Source organism: Ailuropoda melanoleuca, chromosome 6 (assembly GCF_002007445.2).
Source record: "Ailuropoda melanoleuca isolate Jingjing chromosome 6, ASM200744v2, whole genome shotgun sequence".
In the NCBI taxonomy this organism is placed as follows: Eukaryota; Metazoa; Chordata; class Mammalia; order Carnivora; family Ursidae; genus Ailuropoda; species Ailuropoda melanoleuca.
The window spans coordinates 120666384-120682728 of NC_048223.1; positions in this window are offsets into that span (position 1 = coordinate 120666384).

Below are 16345 nucleotides of genomic sequence, written 5' to 3' on the forward strand. Positions count from 1 at the left end.
ACTGAATTGGGCTTAGCATTTATAATTTTGATTGATAAAATTAGTATTCTGTTTTCCAGAGGGAAAGTGAATAGTGCCTTACTATGGTACAGTCATGTGGTAACAGTGCCACCTTCTGGTTATGTCATTGCTAAATTTAAAGTAATTTGTAGTCTAGTTCACTTTGTTTATTTCGCTCATCATAGAAATTAAGGAAGATACGTAATTGCATAGGATAGTTTGAAATTAATATAAAATTTAAATCAACATTTGCAAATGACTTCTTTAAGCTATTTAGCCAGAATTATAGATTGACATGTAGTTGTAACAGTTCTTGTACATCTTTTATTCAGCTTTTCCCAGTGATAATATCCTGAAAATTAGTGAATTTTAGTAGTAAAATATTATAATCAGGATATTGATACAAATACAGTCAAGATACAGAACAATTGCATCATCACCAGGACCTCTTAATGATACCTTTATAGCCACACCCGCATCCCATTTTACAGGTTTGGTAATAAACTTAGTAACATCAGGTTAAAAATCCAATTCTTTTGGGGCCCCTGGGTGGCTTAGTCTGTTAAGCATCTGCTTTGGCTCAGGTCATGGTCCCAGGGTCCTGGGATGAGCCTCGAGTTGGGCTCCCTGTTCCTCGTGGGAAGCCTGCCTCTCTGTCTCCCTCTCCCCCTGCCTGCTGCTCCCCCTGCTTGTGCACTCTCTAACTCTCTCTGTCTTTCTGTCAAATAAATAAAATTTTTAAAAAGTCCGCAACTCTTTTAATACCAGAGTTTAGCCTCTCAGCTACTATGGTATTAATTGCCTCAGTAGAATTCTCAGGAACTATTCTTCGTTTACATTATCCTATCTCCATGTTATTAAATAAGTTTAATTTTCATTCAATCTATTTTTAACATTCCCCGAACCATAGTATTTCAAAGGATAGAAATTTGAAAATAATTTCCTTATAGACACATTTAAATTTAACACTTGAGAATAGTCCATAAGTATCCTGATCATAACCTCCCTGAGAGGTTTTAAGCCCTGACATTTGATGTTGTATAAATTTAATAAGATTACCAGAATAAGGACCGTAGAATAAAATCATTTTAGGATGCCAAATTCTTGCATTGGAAATAGTTGCAGGGATTGGTTCTAATCACCGGTAGGCTGGGAAGCTTTTGACCTTCTAATGTAAGGGCTTGGGTCTAATCTGTGTTTCCAGTGTATGATATGCAGTGCCCAGGAGACCTAAGAAGATGAGGACGTCCACAAGGAATCGTGGAGAGAAATATAAAGTGCGATGTAATCAAGTCCAGGGTGGGAAGCTGCAGCAGCATGGAAATCCACACGTGCAGAGACCGAGGTGGCCGGTGAGTGACGCAGTGGGTGACAGCAGCATTGTGCCGGAAGGGCCTCCAAAAGGTCCCAGAAGACAAGAAGGTACTTATGAGTAAAAACGGTGGGACATGACAGTACCTTTGCAAATGTTGATCTGGGATTTGAAGGGTCCGAACTGGTGCTAAAACGTAAATATTCTCCTAATCGTGGTTGCCGCTTTCTCCCTCCCAAACTATGATACTTGTACCAGCCACACTAGTTTTCTTCAGCATGTGTGTGAGCCTGGGGACGCGGGGGGAATGAGTGGATGGGAAATGTGAGGAACGTTCCATGATTTAGAAAGTTGCCACATCAAAGCCCTTTTTTGCCTGGCTCTGGGTACCTTTGTAATGTGAAAATCTATTCCCTGTGGAATATTACTGATTCCAAATAGGGGCCATTGGTCCCAGTGACACGTGTTCCTTTGTGACTTTGACAGACCTCTTGATTCATGTTATCATTCATGTTGGCCTTTCTTCTCCTGTGCTTCGGCCTGTCTAAAAACGTCGGGGTTATTACTCTACAGAGTTGGTGCTTTCTTTGGATCCCCTCTGAACCTCTTTTGGGAGGGTGTATCTGACGACTTCCCCATTTCCTCTATGAAAATGGGTGGTTCAGGTTTTCTGTCTTATCTAGAAGCCGTTCTGAGAAATTACATTCCTAGACAATTAAACATTCTAAGTTTCAAATGTATTTGCTTGGAGTTGAGCAAAGGCTATAGTGCAAGAACTCACTTTGCCTTCAACTCAAAATGTATGAACAAGTGGGAAGACTTGGTTTGTATGGCTCTGTGTGTTACTTGGCACCCTGGTGATTACAAACGAATGTGGACGCCAACATGAAGTGGTATTCGGGCCATCTGTATCAATCTTATGAGCTGTTTTTTTTTTTTTTTTTTTTTTTTAAANTCTAGAAGCCGTTCTGAGAAATTACATTCCTAGACAATTAAACATTCTAAGTTTCAAATGTATTTGGAGTTGAGCAAAGGCTATAGTGCAAGAACTCACTTTGTCTTCAACTCAAAATGTATGAACAAGTGGGAAGACTTGGTTTGTATGGCTCTGTGTGTTACCTGGCACCCTGGTGATTACAAACGAATGTGGACACCAACATGAAGTGGTATTCGGGCCATCTGTATCAATCTTATGAGTTGTTTGTTTGTTTGTTTGTTTGTTTTTTAAGATGCATTTATTTGAGAGAGAGAGAGTGCATGAGTGTGGAAGGAGGGGCAGAAAAGAGAATCATAAGCAAAGTTTCCATGCCCAGCACGGAGCGGGACATGGGCTTCCCTCTCACACCCCTGAGATCCTGACCTGAGCCGAAATCAAGTCCCACGCTTAACCGACTGAGCCACCCAAGCGCCCCCTTGTGAGTTTTTTAAAAATTAAATTAAAATTCAAGTGGGAGATGTAAAATTTCTTCTAAAGCACCTGTGTACCCCTGGAAAACAAGTCTGAGTTCTCCGTTTGCAAAACACTTGTATGAACAGTATTTAAACTGTTAATTTCTCAACAGCTTAATCTCACAGCCCTTCCACCTTCTCGCACAGTGCTGCTTGTATACCCCACGTTCCAGTTCAACTGAACCATTCTTTGTTTGCTGGTTTCCCCACCTCTCTGCCATAATTCTCGCGGCCCTTTACAGAAGGCCACTGTCCTGGTCGTCTTTGCTTTGTAATTCCACCCGTCCTTCAGTTCTCGCGAAGATGCAACTTTCTCCTTGAGGCGTTGGAATTGCTTTCTCAGCTTTCCCACAACATAAGCCGTGATGACCCCAAAATACCCGATTCCCTCTCCCTCCCCATGCCAACATCCAACTCAGTTACTCGGAGCTGGAATTCGATTGAAGTTTCTGCACTCAAACTCTGGGCTGACTAAAGAGCTTTTCTCTCTCCCCTAGGGTTCCATTGAAAAACCAATGACTTCAAGATTTGGAAGAGGTTAGAAAGTGGAAACAGCCCAAATCTGGTTCTTGGTTGATTAGATTGGCCCAAGAGAGCTGCCCATGAGACAGGGCGTGGGATTCAGACCCGCTGAGAGGAAGGGCCACTCCGGGAAAGGCTGTCACGCACACGGAGGATTGGGCAGCTGCTCACAGCTGTTGGAGGGCCGCAGGCCCCTTCCACACCCATGCACGGTCCATTTTACATTCCATGGGACACAGCCCAGACAAAATGACGTAAAGAGCGCCTGACGTTCCCACTCTTTACTTTGCTGGATGTGCCTTCGTGTTTATTTACGTGCGTGCATGGACACGTTTACGAGTTTGGGGCCATGTGATCACAAGCTTTTTTGTAGCTTGCTTTCCACACCACAAAATATCACAGATACCTTCGCGTGTCAATGAATATGGACCAACATCACTGTGTCTAGAGGCTTAAACCTTGTTAGTCTTGTGTATCTCTATGGAAATTCTCTACCCACTCCTTTACTGGACGGTTCGATTGTTTCCAGCTTATTGCCATTCTTACAAGGCTGCAAGCCTAGTCTTTGCCTCCAGGGGTGGGACCTCCTGACACACGGCTCCGTGTGGATTTCACACGGCGATCCCGCCAGTCTTCTAGGAAGGACGTGTGTCATTTCTGCTCCCGCCGATGGTGCATGAGACCACCTGTTTCCTCGTGTCCGGGACAGGGCTGAATTCCATCATTCCTGGCAGTCTGATTGGAAAAAAGGATATCTTGTTGGGATTTCAATATTATGCTTCTTTGAAAACTATGGGAAGTCCAGGTTTTTCAAATGTTAATTGGCCATTTCTCTTTGTGCTTTTTGTGGACTGCCCGTGTTTGTCCTTATCTGTGTTTCTTATTGCTGCTTGAATTTTTCTTGTTTCCAAGAATCGTATGTGTATGAACTATTAATCTTTGTCCTCTATTCGTCTTCTATATTTAAATATTATCCTTGTTTATCACTTGTCTCTCATTTAGGTCCTTCTGTTTATGGATATCTTTTTTTTTTATGGATTTTGCCTTTCCTGTCATGCTTAGAAAGTAATTTTCCACACAAATGCTAATATGTATACTTATAATATCTCTCAATACATTTATTGTAACTTTTTACTCTCAAAAGTCAATTACAACTGGAAATAATTTTGGCAAGTGGTAATAAGTAAAAATCCAACATACTCCACCACAGAACCCCGATGCCCAAGTTCAGCAGTTTCTTTGTGCCATTAGTTTTAAAAATTGATTTCTTCCCGCTGATGTGAAATATCATGTATGTCAGTGTCTTAGCCAATGTGGGCTGCTGTAACAGAATCCCATAGACTGGGGGGCTTACAAACAACAGGAATTTCTTCCTCCTTAGTCCTGGAGGCTGGAAGTCTCCGATGCAGGCAGCAACAGCTCTGGTGTCTGACTAGGGTTCGTGTTCCTGGTTCATAGACAATCATCTTCCCCCTGGGTCCTCACATGGCGGAGGGGGCAGGGCAGCTCTCGGGAGTCTCTTACAAGGGTGAGAGTAGTGCCCTCATGGTCTCTCACCTCCCCAAGGCCCCCCTCCTGGTACCGGCACCTTGGAGGTTAGGTTCAACACATTAATTTGAGGGGGGACACGAACCTTCTGTCTTCAGCAGTAACTGTTTACATTGGAGTCCTTTCTGAGCTTTCTATATTACGAATATTTCTCTGCCAGTATCATACTATATTAGTAATTGTAGTTTGTAATACCTTTTAATATCAAAGACATGTTTTTCTGTTCTATTTTTGAATCTTCAAATCCCTATTTTTGAGCTCCAAAAAAAAATCCTACTTTTTAAAAACAGTAATTACACTAAATTGATAATGTTGTCAGCGTGCTTGTTCCTGTAAAACCTGGGATGAAACTCTGAGTCTTGCTGTATTTCATGGCTCTGTGGACAGGTGATTCTTCCCATTTCTGTGGAATGGGGTGTGGGCACAGGCCAGAGGGCTGCTATCTCTGCCATACCGTTGGTCACTCCAAAAAGGCGGTAGTGTTGTGACTGGCTTGTAAGTCCATTGCTGAATTTGGGAGGATTCTACAAGCTTGTTGTTACAGCCATTTTTTATTTTTAGTTTCCGAGGTAGAATTTAGTGGTTCATCAGTTGCATACAACACCCTGTGCTCATTACTTCAAGCGCCCTCCTTCTTGCCCATCATCCCGTTACCCCATCTCCCCTCCATCAACCCTCAGTTTGTTTCCTATAGTTAAAGAGTCCTTAATAGTCCTTAAGGTTTGCTTCCCTCTCTGTTTTCATCTTATTTTTTCCCTCTCTTCCCCTAGGTTCATCTTTTTTCTTTCTTAAATTCCACATATGAGTGAAACCATATGATAATCGTCTTTCTCTGACTTATTTCACGTAGGATAATAGCCTCTAGTTCCATCCGCGTCGCTGCAAACGAGAAGATTTCATTCTTTTGGATGAATTCGTTTGGAGTAATATTCCCTTATCTATATAGACCACATCTTCTTTATCCATTCATCTGTTGATGGATGTCTCAGCTCTTTCCATGGTTTGGCTGTTGTGGACATTGCTGCTATAAGCATTGAGGTGCAGGTGCCCCTTCGGATCACTATGTTTATATCCTTTGGATAAATCCTTAGTAGTGCATTTGCTGGGTCCTAAGGTAGCTCTATGTTTAACTTTTTGAGGGACCTCCATACTGTTTTCCAGAGTGGCTGCACCAGCTTGCATTCCCACCAACAGTGCAAGAGGCTTTCCCTTTCCCCACATCCTCGCCAACACCTGTTGTTTCCACACACAGCCAGTGGTGAGATTAGACTGTCTGAATTCACAATGAAGTAAGTTACATTAGGAAGAAAGGTAACAAATACAGCTCCTCGTGTCCTAGTTATTTTGCTGCACGTTATCATTACCTGTGCTATTGCTGCTATTCACATGCACAGTACCTGGAAGGCCAAAGACGACATAGCGCGGTGTCCTGTGGCTTTCCTCCCAGTTCGGAAATTCAGCGACGCTGCGTTGGTAGCTGGCCACATGGGAGTGTTTACCCTGGAAATTGGCAAATGCTACAAATTAGGGCTTGATTTATTCTCCTGTTGATTGTCTAGACGAGGGGTTGGCACCTCTTCCTGTAAAGGGCAAGATAGTCGCTGTTTTCGGCTTCGCAGGCCGTAGGCCTCTGTCTCAATGACTAATTCTGCCATTGTAGAGGGAAAGCAGCCGTGGACAGCACACAAACGAGTAGGGCTGATTCCAATAGAACTTTCTTTGTGGATACTGCAAGTTGAATTTCATATAATTTTGTTGTGTCACTAAATGCAATTCTTTTGATTTTTTTTCAGCCATTCAAAAATGTAAAAAATATGCTTAGTTCACAGGTTGTACAAAAACAGGAGATGGACTGATTTGGCCTGCAAGCCAAGTTTGCTAACCCCTGGTCTATAATTAAGAAAGCATTCTGTGAAAATCAATTGTCAATATGGAATTCACAATAAAAAGTATTGTATATTTTATTAGTATTGGTAAATCATATGCTACATATCTCTCATATCAGTAAAATTTCTAATAAACTTTTCTCCCCCCAGAGAACTGGTGGTTAATATTGAATTAGCCTGAACTTTTAGTGCTTGGCACGCTTGCTTTAGTCCAGATAGTACTAGAATTGTTTCTGGTGTTATATTATTATATATGATGCTGGCTGTTGACTTGAGATATTCTATTCTATTCTATTCTATTCTATTCTATTCTATTCTATTCTATTCTATTCTATTCTATTCTATTTTTGAAAGAGAGAGAGAGAGCATGAGTAGGGAGGGGCAGAGGGAGAAGGAGAGAGAATCTCAAGCAGGCTCCCTGATGCTCCTATGACCCTGAGATCGTGACCTGAGCCAAAATCAAGAGCTGGATGCTTAACCAACTGAGCCACTTAGGTGCCCCGAGATATTCTTTATCATGTTAAAGAAGTTCCTTATTTTTTTAGTTCACACACACACACACACACACACACACAAAATTCAGGAATGGATATGGAATTTCATTATATACTTTTTGGGATTTGGGATGATATGAAAAATTATATTAATTCAATTCTGAATAACATATCATTCTCATTCCATTCTTTAATATAATGCAGATTGATTTGCTTATGATTAGTCGTTCCATACCTGTACCTGTATATAATATTGACTTGTATATTTTTTGTGAGGGTGGGGAGAAGGAATGCTCTTTTATGTTTTAATATCGGCATGTGTCTGCTTTGTAAAGGTGAATTGGGAAGTTTTTCATCTTTTTTCCCATGTTCTCAGTTTAAACAACGTGAAACTGTTTGCTTAAAGTCAAGGAATTCAACCATGAAACCTACTGGCCTCAAGAATTTTTTCAGAGGTGACTTTTATTTGTTTGTTTTGACAAATATTTCTTTTTCTCCATAGATACTGGTTTATTTAAGTTTCTAAAATTTTGTCAATATTATTAATTTATGACTTCTCTATTTTTATTTTTTTAATGTTTATTGCATTTATAAAAAAGATTTTTGGTAATCTCTACACCCAGCGTGGGGCTCGAACTCACAGCCCCGGGATCAAGAGTCACATCCTCCACTGACTGAGCCATCCAGGTACCCCTAATTTATGATTTCTGAGAAAATTTTTGTTCCACCCTGTTCCCACTGTTTCTCTACAGTCTAGTCTCACAACGTGTAAAACATCAGATTGTTTACTCATTGGGTAAAAAACCTTTGATACTTTTCCATTGTACTTGAAACAACAGCCATATGCCAGGGTCTAGTCCTGGCTCCCACCTTCCTCCTGCCTTGGGTCTGGTGTCAGTGTTATAAGAGACCTCTCATCCTCCTGCCTAGAGTCACGGTGGTGGGGCGGTGGGGGGGTCCCCAGGAAGAAGAGCTAGCAGACACAAGCTGACAACTGGGTTTCATTCTGGTTCTGGAAACAGTTTCATTTCAGCCTTAAAGGAGCCTTAATTGTCCTGGGATTTTTGCTGACATAATAGAGCTTGGCTCATGACTGATTCTTGTCCTTAGGCTTAAAGGCAGAACAGGCATTAATAAATGTTACAAAATGTCTTTGGTGGTGCTCAGCCAGCTTTTTTCCAGCAGAAGAAAAACTGTGCTTGATTAAATTCAATAATTTTCCAAGGGCTTCCTAGGGGCAAGAAATTTTGCTGAACTCTGGAGTGTAGGAAATAGGTGGGGAGACACACAGAAGTTCCCTCTATTACATGGCAGACTAAAGACTATCTGACAGAATAGACCGGGTTTTGCTGCTGTAACAAAAATCTCAGAGGTTTATAACCCTACAGGCTGACTGATCAGCTATGCTATCTGTCCAGCATGGCTTGCCTGTAGCTCTGTGCTCTTCATTGTTACCCTGGGGTGTTTAAGTGAATTGAGCAACCTCTATCTGGAAAATGGTGGTCTTGGAAGAGGGGAAAGTGATGCTTGCCAGTCATGTAACCACTCCTAAAACTAAAGTGACACATGCCATTAAAGCTCACCTTTCACTGGCCAGAGAAAATGACATGGTCAAGCCTGCCATCAAAAGGGGAGGGAAGTACGAGGTTGAACCATATACGATTGCCATTTTATTAAGTCGAAAATGACCAAACATCAGCAATTGTATATGGTTCAACCTACTATAATCCTCCTATGGCAGGGGCCGAAAATATTTGAATCTACCCCATAGAGGTACCAGCAAAATTGCAAAATATCTATAGAAGAAAGGATTGTCTTTTAAATTCAGAGGAGGATAGACAAAAAATTAAAATTAAAAAATCCTGTATTTCACTTGAGTTAGACACATTCAACCAACCCTTCCATGTCTCAATAAATTAATTTAAAATATGCTGAGCTCTTGCAATGTGCCGGGCTCTGTGAGAGATGCTAGGATAGAGCAGTGAGAGAAGCATCTGTCCCCAGGGAGCTGACATGCTAGTTCCTGCCCCACTGTCTGGTGCCTGGTGTGGATGACCTGTGGCCTCCTAGCCACAGTCCTACCCGTATTCGAGGGGATGGGATTTTACAGGGCATGTATACGGGGCAGGTGGGGGGGAGCTTGGAGGTGGGCCTAGCATTCTGCCTGCATTGCGGTTGTTAGACTCTTTTATACTAGAATTCTTGTGGGCATGTTGTCATTGTTTTTAATCAGTGTTTTCCTGACATCAAGGGCCATTTGTAGATCTTCTTTCGTGAAATCTTTGCCTCAAATTTTTTTTCTATTTGTTTGCCTTTTTATTGTTGAATTGTATATTGTGAATATGAGTCCTTGTTTAGAGACAGGTGCTGTAAGTATCTTTCCTCAGTGATGAGTTTTCATTTTTGATGAGCAGAAATTCTTTATTTTAGTTAAGTCATATTTATCAGTTTTTTCAGTAGTGATTTCTGTGTCCTATTTGTTAAATCTCTGCCTACCCCAGGATCGTAAAGATATTTTCCTATCTGGAGCCTTTCTCCTGAACTCTGCATTGTTTTTAATTTTCCAGTTTAGGTCTATGATCCACTTTGAATTAATTTTTATATTTGACATGGGGCCTACATTCATCCCCCCCATAAGAATGGCTGATTCAGTGCCATTGACTGAAAAGACCCTACTTAATTACAATTATGCCTTTGTGAAATCAGGTTACTGCTTGATGTCTGAGTCTGATTTGGGCTCCTACCTATTCCAGGGACCTATATGTTTATCTTTATGCCAGTACCGAACTGTCCTTATTATTTAAAAATTATGTTGTGATATCTGAACACCATCTTTAAAGGTATCCTGGGAGTCATCACCTCTATAGCGTTGACACAGCTGTTTCCTTGTGCCAGAGAGCGGGGCACAGGCCACTAGGGATGGGGACACAGAAACTGGGAAATAAGAAGGGAGTGAATAAGCCATGTCCAGAGACAGAGCTTTGCGGAAAACGTCAAAAAGGTGTATGAAAGTTTTGGTGGACTAAAAAGCATGGAAACTCATCCTCGCTTTAAAATGTCAGAAAATGCAGATTTGGAACAATCTCTAAATTCTTTGGATTTATTCAGGCTAAGCACTTGGTGCACACTCAGCTATGCCCCGGATATGTCGAAGGCAGTCACCAGTGGCGTCTACAAAGGATCGGGAGCAGATGCTGAGCTCAGCAGTGGGACGGGGTGGGTTCGAAGGGTGAGAGGGACAAGGAGTGACCGCAGGTAGAAGCGTGGTCCAGTGTTGGGAGGTCCTCAGACGGGGAGCCCCTGCTGCAGGGAGAGCATGCCCAGGAGCTTGGCTACCACTGATGGAAAGGGCTTTCGCTTTCTTACCTTCTCTTCCTCCGCTTTTAATTGTCTCTCTCTCCCAGTGTTACTGGTTAGTACAGAAAATAGCATCCCTCGCCCTTCAGCCCTCCACCCAGAATTAAACTCAGGCTTGGTTCTGCCCATGTTTGAGTCTGGCCATCGGTTTCTGAACAATCAGGAGCAAACAGCAGGCACAGTTTTATATCCTGCATCTCTTGCTTAGTGTAATAGCACGCTCTGGGGGGGTCGTTACTGGGCTTCCTCTGGGATCTCAGACTAGGGAAGTTGGGCCATTAGTGAGGATTTCCTGACTCCCCTTTGAATCATCACAGTGGTTGGGCTTGGTCTTCCTGCCCTTGAGGGCCCGGTAATTTCTCCCTCCCTTCCCTTAAACTGCAGGTCTTTGGGACAGGAAGGCCGGTGAGAATTTCAGGCCCGATTTCTAAAGTAGTGACTCTTTGTTTTTAAGGAGCAATGAAGTCATTGAATGACCAGGTGCCAGGCACTGGGCTAGGCTTGAGCAGCCAGAAACTGCCTACAAGAAGTAAAGTCCATCGGGAAAGAGGGACACACGAGTCTCCGTCATGCGAGGTGACAGGGCTTTAAGAAAGGATGGAGAGGGGCCAATGGAAAAGTACCTCGGCCATGATTCATCGGGGATAAGGCTCCGCGGGTGCCACGCCGTCCAGGAGTGCTGGAGGACGCATCAAAAATAGAACCAAGTTTGGGCGAAATGGGTGAAGAGGATTCAGAGGTACCAAAGGAAAAAAAAAAGGAATCAATTTAAGGGAAGAAAGTACATGAAAATCAAGATAAAATGTCCGACTTCAGGGCTGTACCTGGCGTCTGCTGCAAGCATTGGTCTAACCCCACAACCTGAGCCCCTGGGGGGCTGGCACCAGCGGGCACCGTGGGCAGGGCAGGCGCCCCGTTCCAGACATCTCCCAGCCTGCGGGGGGAGGGCGAGGTGGTGGCCCATCCGAACGCAGCCTGGCTGATTCAAATACAACGTGTGAAGCAGACAAAGAGAATTCCCAGAGCCACGGAATTTTGGAAGGACTCTGGCTGTGGAAGAACAGGATGGTTGAAACACGTGTTGCCGTGGTGTAACACATAGAAACGGCCGGGCTGTGGTTTTCAGCCTGACGGCTCGCTGGAGTCCCCGGGGGCAGGGGGCTCTGAACACTAGTCATCAGGGATGCTCTGTCACAACCCCCAGCGCATTTTTTAAAACAGTGCTATTGAGGTATAATTCAAATCCCATACAATGCACCATTTAAAAGGGTACAATTCAGTGGGTTTTAGTATGTTCACAGATGTGCAACCAACGCCACAATTTTAAAAACATTTCGGTCACCTCGAAAGCCACCCCCTCCCCTTTAGCCATTACCTTTCTATCCCACTGTCCTCTCTGCAGCCCTAAGCAACCACTAACCTATTTTCGATCTCTGGGGATTTCCCGGTGGTGGACATTTCATGTGAACGGAATCCTATAATGTGCGGCCTTTTGTGACTGGCGTCTTTCATTCAGCGTCCTGTCTTCAAGTTCATCGATTCTGTCCTGGGCATCAGTATTTCGTTCTTTTCTGTGGCTGAGCAATCTTCCACTGCATGGGTACGGCACTTCGACGGGACATTTGGGTTATTTCCACTTTTTGGCTCTGACAAATAATGCCGCTGTGAACATTCGTGGGCAAGTTTCTGTGCAGACACGCGGTTCGGTGTCCATGGGGAGTGCGAGTGCTGGACCACACAGTGACCCGGTGGTGATCGGAGGAACAGACAGACTGGTTGTCAAAGTGGCTACACCGTGTTCCGTTCCCACCAGCAGGGTGGGAGGGTTCCCATGTCTCGACATTTCTGCCATCTCCCATTACCATCTGACTTTTAAATTTTTTTCTTTGATTTCAGATCAATGAATTAACATATAGTGTATCATTAGTTTCAGAGGGAGAGTTTAGTGATTCATCAGTTGCATACAACACCCAGTGCTCATCCCATCACATGCCCCCCTGAATGCCCATCCCCCAGTCACCCCATCCCCCAACCTGACATTGTATGCAAGCGTCCTGGGGGTGTGAAGTGCTGTCTCAGTGTGGTTTTGATTTGTTGATCACTAATGACATTGAGCATCTTTTCATGTGCTTATTGGTGCCTCTAGATTCAATCGTTCTGGGGTATTTATTTTTTAAGTTTTTTATTTTGAAATAATTTTGAGGTTAGAAAAAAGTCGTAAAAATAGCATAAAACGCTCATTTACCCTGCCCCCAGCTTCCCCACAGGTCAACCACACTTGCTCTTTCTCCACCTCTGAACCGTTTAAGACTGAGTTGCAGACATGAAGGCCCTTTGCCTCGAAATGCTTCAGTGTGTATTTTCCTTAAAGGACAAAAATAAAACCCAACTTTCTCTTGTGTCGCTACAGTAAAGTCATCAAAATCAGAAGATTGACACTGACTCACTACTATTATTTACTGAATTTAGTCAAATTTTGCCGAATTCCAGAATGTCAGCATTTTGAAAAAGCTCCATGGGGGGCTGTAATGGACACCAGGGGTCTCTGTCACCTCCTCCCGTAGAGGAGGACCGTAGAAAGGAGAACGCCCTCCCCAAGGTCACCAGCCATTTAGGGCAGAGTTTTCAGGGGGCCCAACCCCTGAGGCATCTTTGCATGGCTTAGGAAAAGATGCCTCTCCTGGAGCTGAACCAGATGGGGAATTGGCTTGGTGAGGGGACAGCACCTTTGTCATTGTATCACGCCCCTGCCTCGGAGCACGAGGCACATTCTCTATCCAGGACTGACTACAGCTGAGGAGGGGGAGGGGAAAGGCAGGGCTCCGGAGGGTCTGGGACCATCAGTCTGCTCTGCTTAGTGGGACATGTGCCCTTCACGTCTGCCCTAGAGAGTCTGTGGTCCATACCGGGTGGGAAGGAGAGGAGCTGATTATAGGCAGAGTGGCAAACTCGTTTCTTTGTCGTACTCCCTGATCCCAGCTGCTAAAATCCAGACTCTTCTCTCCTGCTAGAACCTGACTCCAGACTCCCCCTCCTTCCACACCCCCATCCCTCAGACCAGTTCTCACCCTGGTCCTGGTGGTCTTTCCAACCCACAAATCTGACCACATCCCTTTCCTGATTAAAACCGCTAGGTGAAGCCAGAGTTCATATTCAATAAATGGGAACAGTGGCTGTCTCTGTTCTGTCCTTCCCCGCCCACTGGCTTCTAACTCTTGCTCACTCCTAAGACTGGCTCTGGGGTCTCTCTGCAGAAGCCCCTCAGGCTGGCTATCTGTTCCCCTAAATGAAGCCATGCTTCTCCCGCATGATACCACCCAGTGTGTGTATATGCAGATGTACCAGCAGAGCAGGAATGGGAGGTAGACAGGGGACAGGGGCGGGGGGGGGATTATTTGTTACCCAAAGTGGGGTCTCCAGGCCAACAGCACCAACATCACCTGAAAGTTACTAGAAATACAAATCCTCAGGCCCCACCCCAGACCTGCTGAATCAGAAACTCGGGGTGGCGCTCAGCCACGTGTGCCTCAGCCGGCCCTCTAGGGGCTTCTGGGCCAGCTCAGGTTTGAGAACCACTGGTCTCACAGCCAGAATCGGGGTGAATTCTGCCCTTCTCTGGGTCAAGCCATTGACCAAGGTAGGCATTCTCTATAGCTGGTAGGTCAAGAATATCAACAAATATTTCCAGTGCCCCTAGTATGAGCCAGACAAAGGAAACAGGAAGCTGCAGGGAGTGGGAGAACGTGGGCGGGTAGAGGAAACCCAAAGCCCGTAGAAGGCCACTTGGGTGCATCCCCAAGCTGCTGGGCTGGGTTTGGGGTTACAATGATGGAAGCAGAGACCTCGGCCAAGGCTTTTAGAGTAGCCATCAGGAAAGGGACACCATCTTTATATTCTCACAGTTTCACTTTTCTCATGGTCCTATTAGTATAGAGATTAAACAAAGATAAACATTTGGCTGTATAGGTAACAATGTATATGTAAAATAATCAATGCAAGTTTGTAAAGAAAGAATCTGGGCCTTCTAGGTCAAGTTGGTTTCAAATGCTGACATCCCAGCTCCTCCGAGATCCTCCTGATAAATTCAGTAAATGCTTTTTAATACCTATAAAACGTTGGCCTTTTGTGTGTATTTTAGTGCCTATGTAACTAGATGAGGAAATTACTCAAAGATTGAACACCCTTCCCCATTTTTTAAAATTTCTCTTTACAAGCACATTTAAAATTCTGGCTCATCATTTCTTTGATTTGAACTCAAACGTTCCTGCCTGAAAGGCAGCATGTTCTGTACGTGACCTCGTTCAGCTTTTTATGCTGCTCCCGAGTAACAGAAAATTGACAAGCTGTCATTCATGACGCTTTGGTGGCTGCCTGTGGTTCTATTTGAACTTGTGTCTGTCTGATCAAGCCGGTCAAGGAGAGTGGAAAAATTTGGTCGTATGGCATGCCCTTTTAATTTTCTAGAGCAAATGTATTAGAAAGAGCCAATTAATACAAACACAGACCAGACCGTTGGTCTTCTGCAATTAATTTAGGGGACAGGTTAGTCTAAATTAATCAGGATCAGAATTATAGATCTTGAAGGCTTGACAGCAAACATGGAACAGCAGCCAGGCCGGGATTGGGTCCCACATGTCCTCCTTTAATTAAGGGACATGAACATGTTGTGATTTGATATTGGAAATGCTAATATTTCCAAAGTGCCTCTGAAGTTCCCCCCAAATATTTTAAGCATCCTCGCGCTTTGCAGTGTTTTTGGAGGAGGGCCTTGCATGGAAGAGGTCATGCCGAAATGAGTTAATAATTTGTTACAAAGCTATTGGAATCTCTTCACTTCTTACCTATTAGGTTACATTAGCTGCATCTTCAATTTAATTCAAGGTGCTCCTTAACCCAAATCCCGTAATGTAGCTCTATTTAAAAATGCCTGTGGCTGAATCCACGCTGCGGCAACGTGATTCGACCAAAACACATCTCCTTCAAAGTGCAGTGGAAGCCCTCATCAGCACCAGGGTAAAGCCCAAATTCCTCAGGAGGTCAGCAGGAGCCCTTCACAAGCCGGTGCTCCCCTCCAGCTCCTCTCCTGCCCGCGGGGACCCCTTACCTGCTGCCAACCACACTGGACAGCTGGCTGCTTCCCCAACTGAGGCGACTCATAGAGTTGACCCCCCCCCACCGTGTGCCGCCCGCTCCTGTGCCCCTGGTGACTTCCTCCCCATCCCTTAAGATGCGGCTCAGTTGGCACCCTTAGAGTCCCAGTTCCTCCCTCTCACGGAGTTCCTTCTGGTCACCCTGCACTTGTTTCCTTATCCCTGTCTCCAGTGTGATAGACACTCGTTTCATACGGCTAACAGGGTGCACTCTGGTTACACTTAAATGAATTAAAATGAAATGCAAATAAAAATTCAGTTTCTTAGCTGCACTTGCCACATTCCTAATGCTCAGTAGTTAGTTACCCATAGTTACTGGCTGCCACCTTGGACAGGTAGAGGCCATTTCCATTGTTGCAGAAAATTTCTAGACTTTGAGCTCCTTGGGGGCAGAGGTTCTGTTATTTAATGCCACATCTCAGTGTCTAGCAGAGTGTCCAGCATACGGCAGATGCTCGAGAAGTTTCTCTCCAATTAAACCAAACTGAACCAACGTGGGACTGTCTTCAGTGACGCAGGAGCAGGGTGCGCCTTTTGTCAAAGGAGATCATGACTTTCTGACGGGAGTAACGGGAGTGTGCCTGGTTCTCCGAAGGAAGGGAATCAAACTGGCTCAGAAGTCACCTT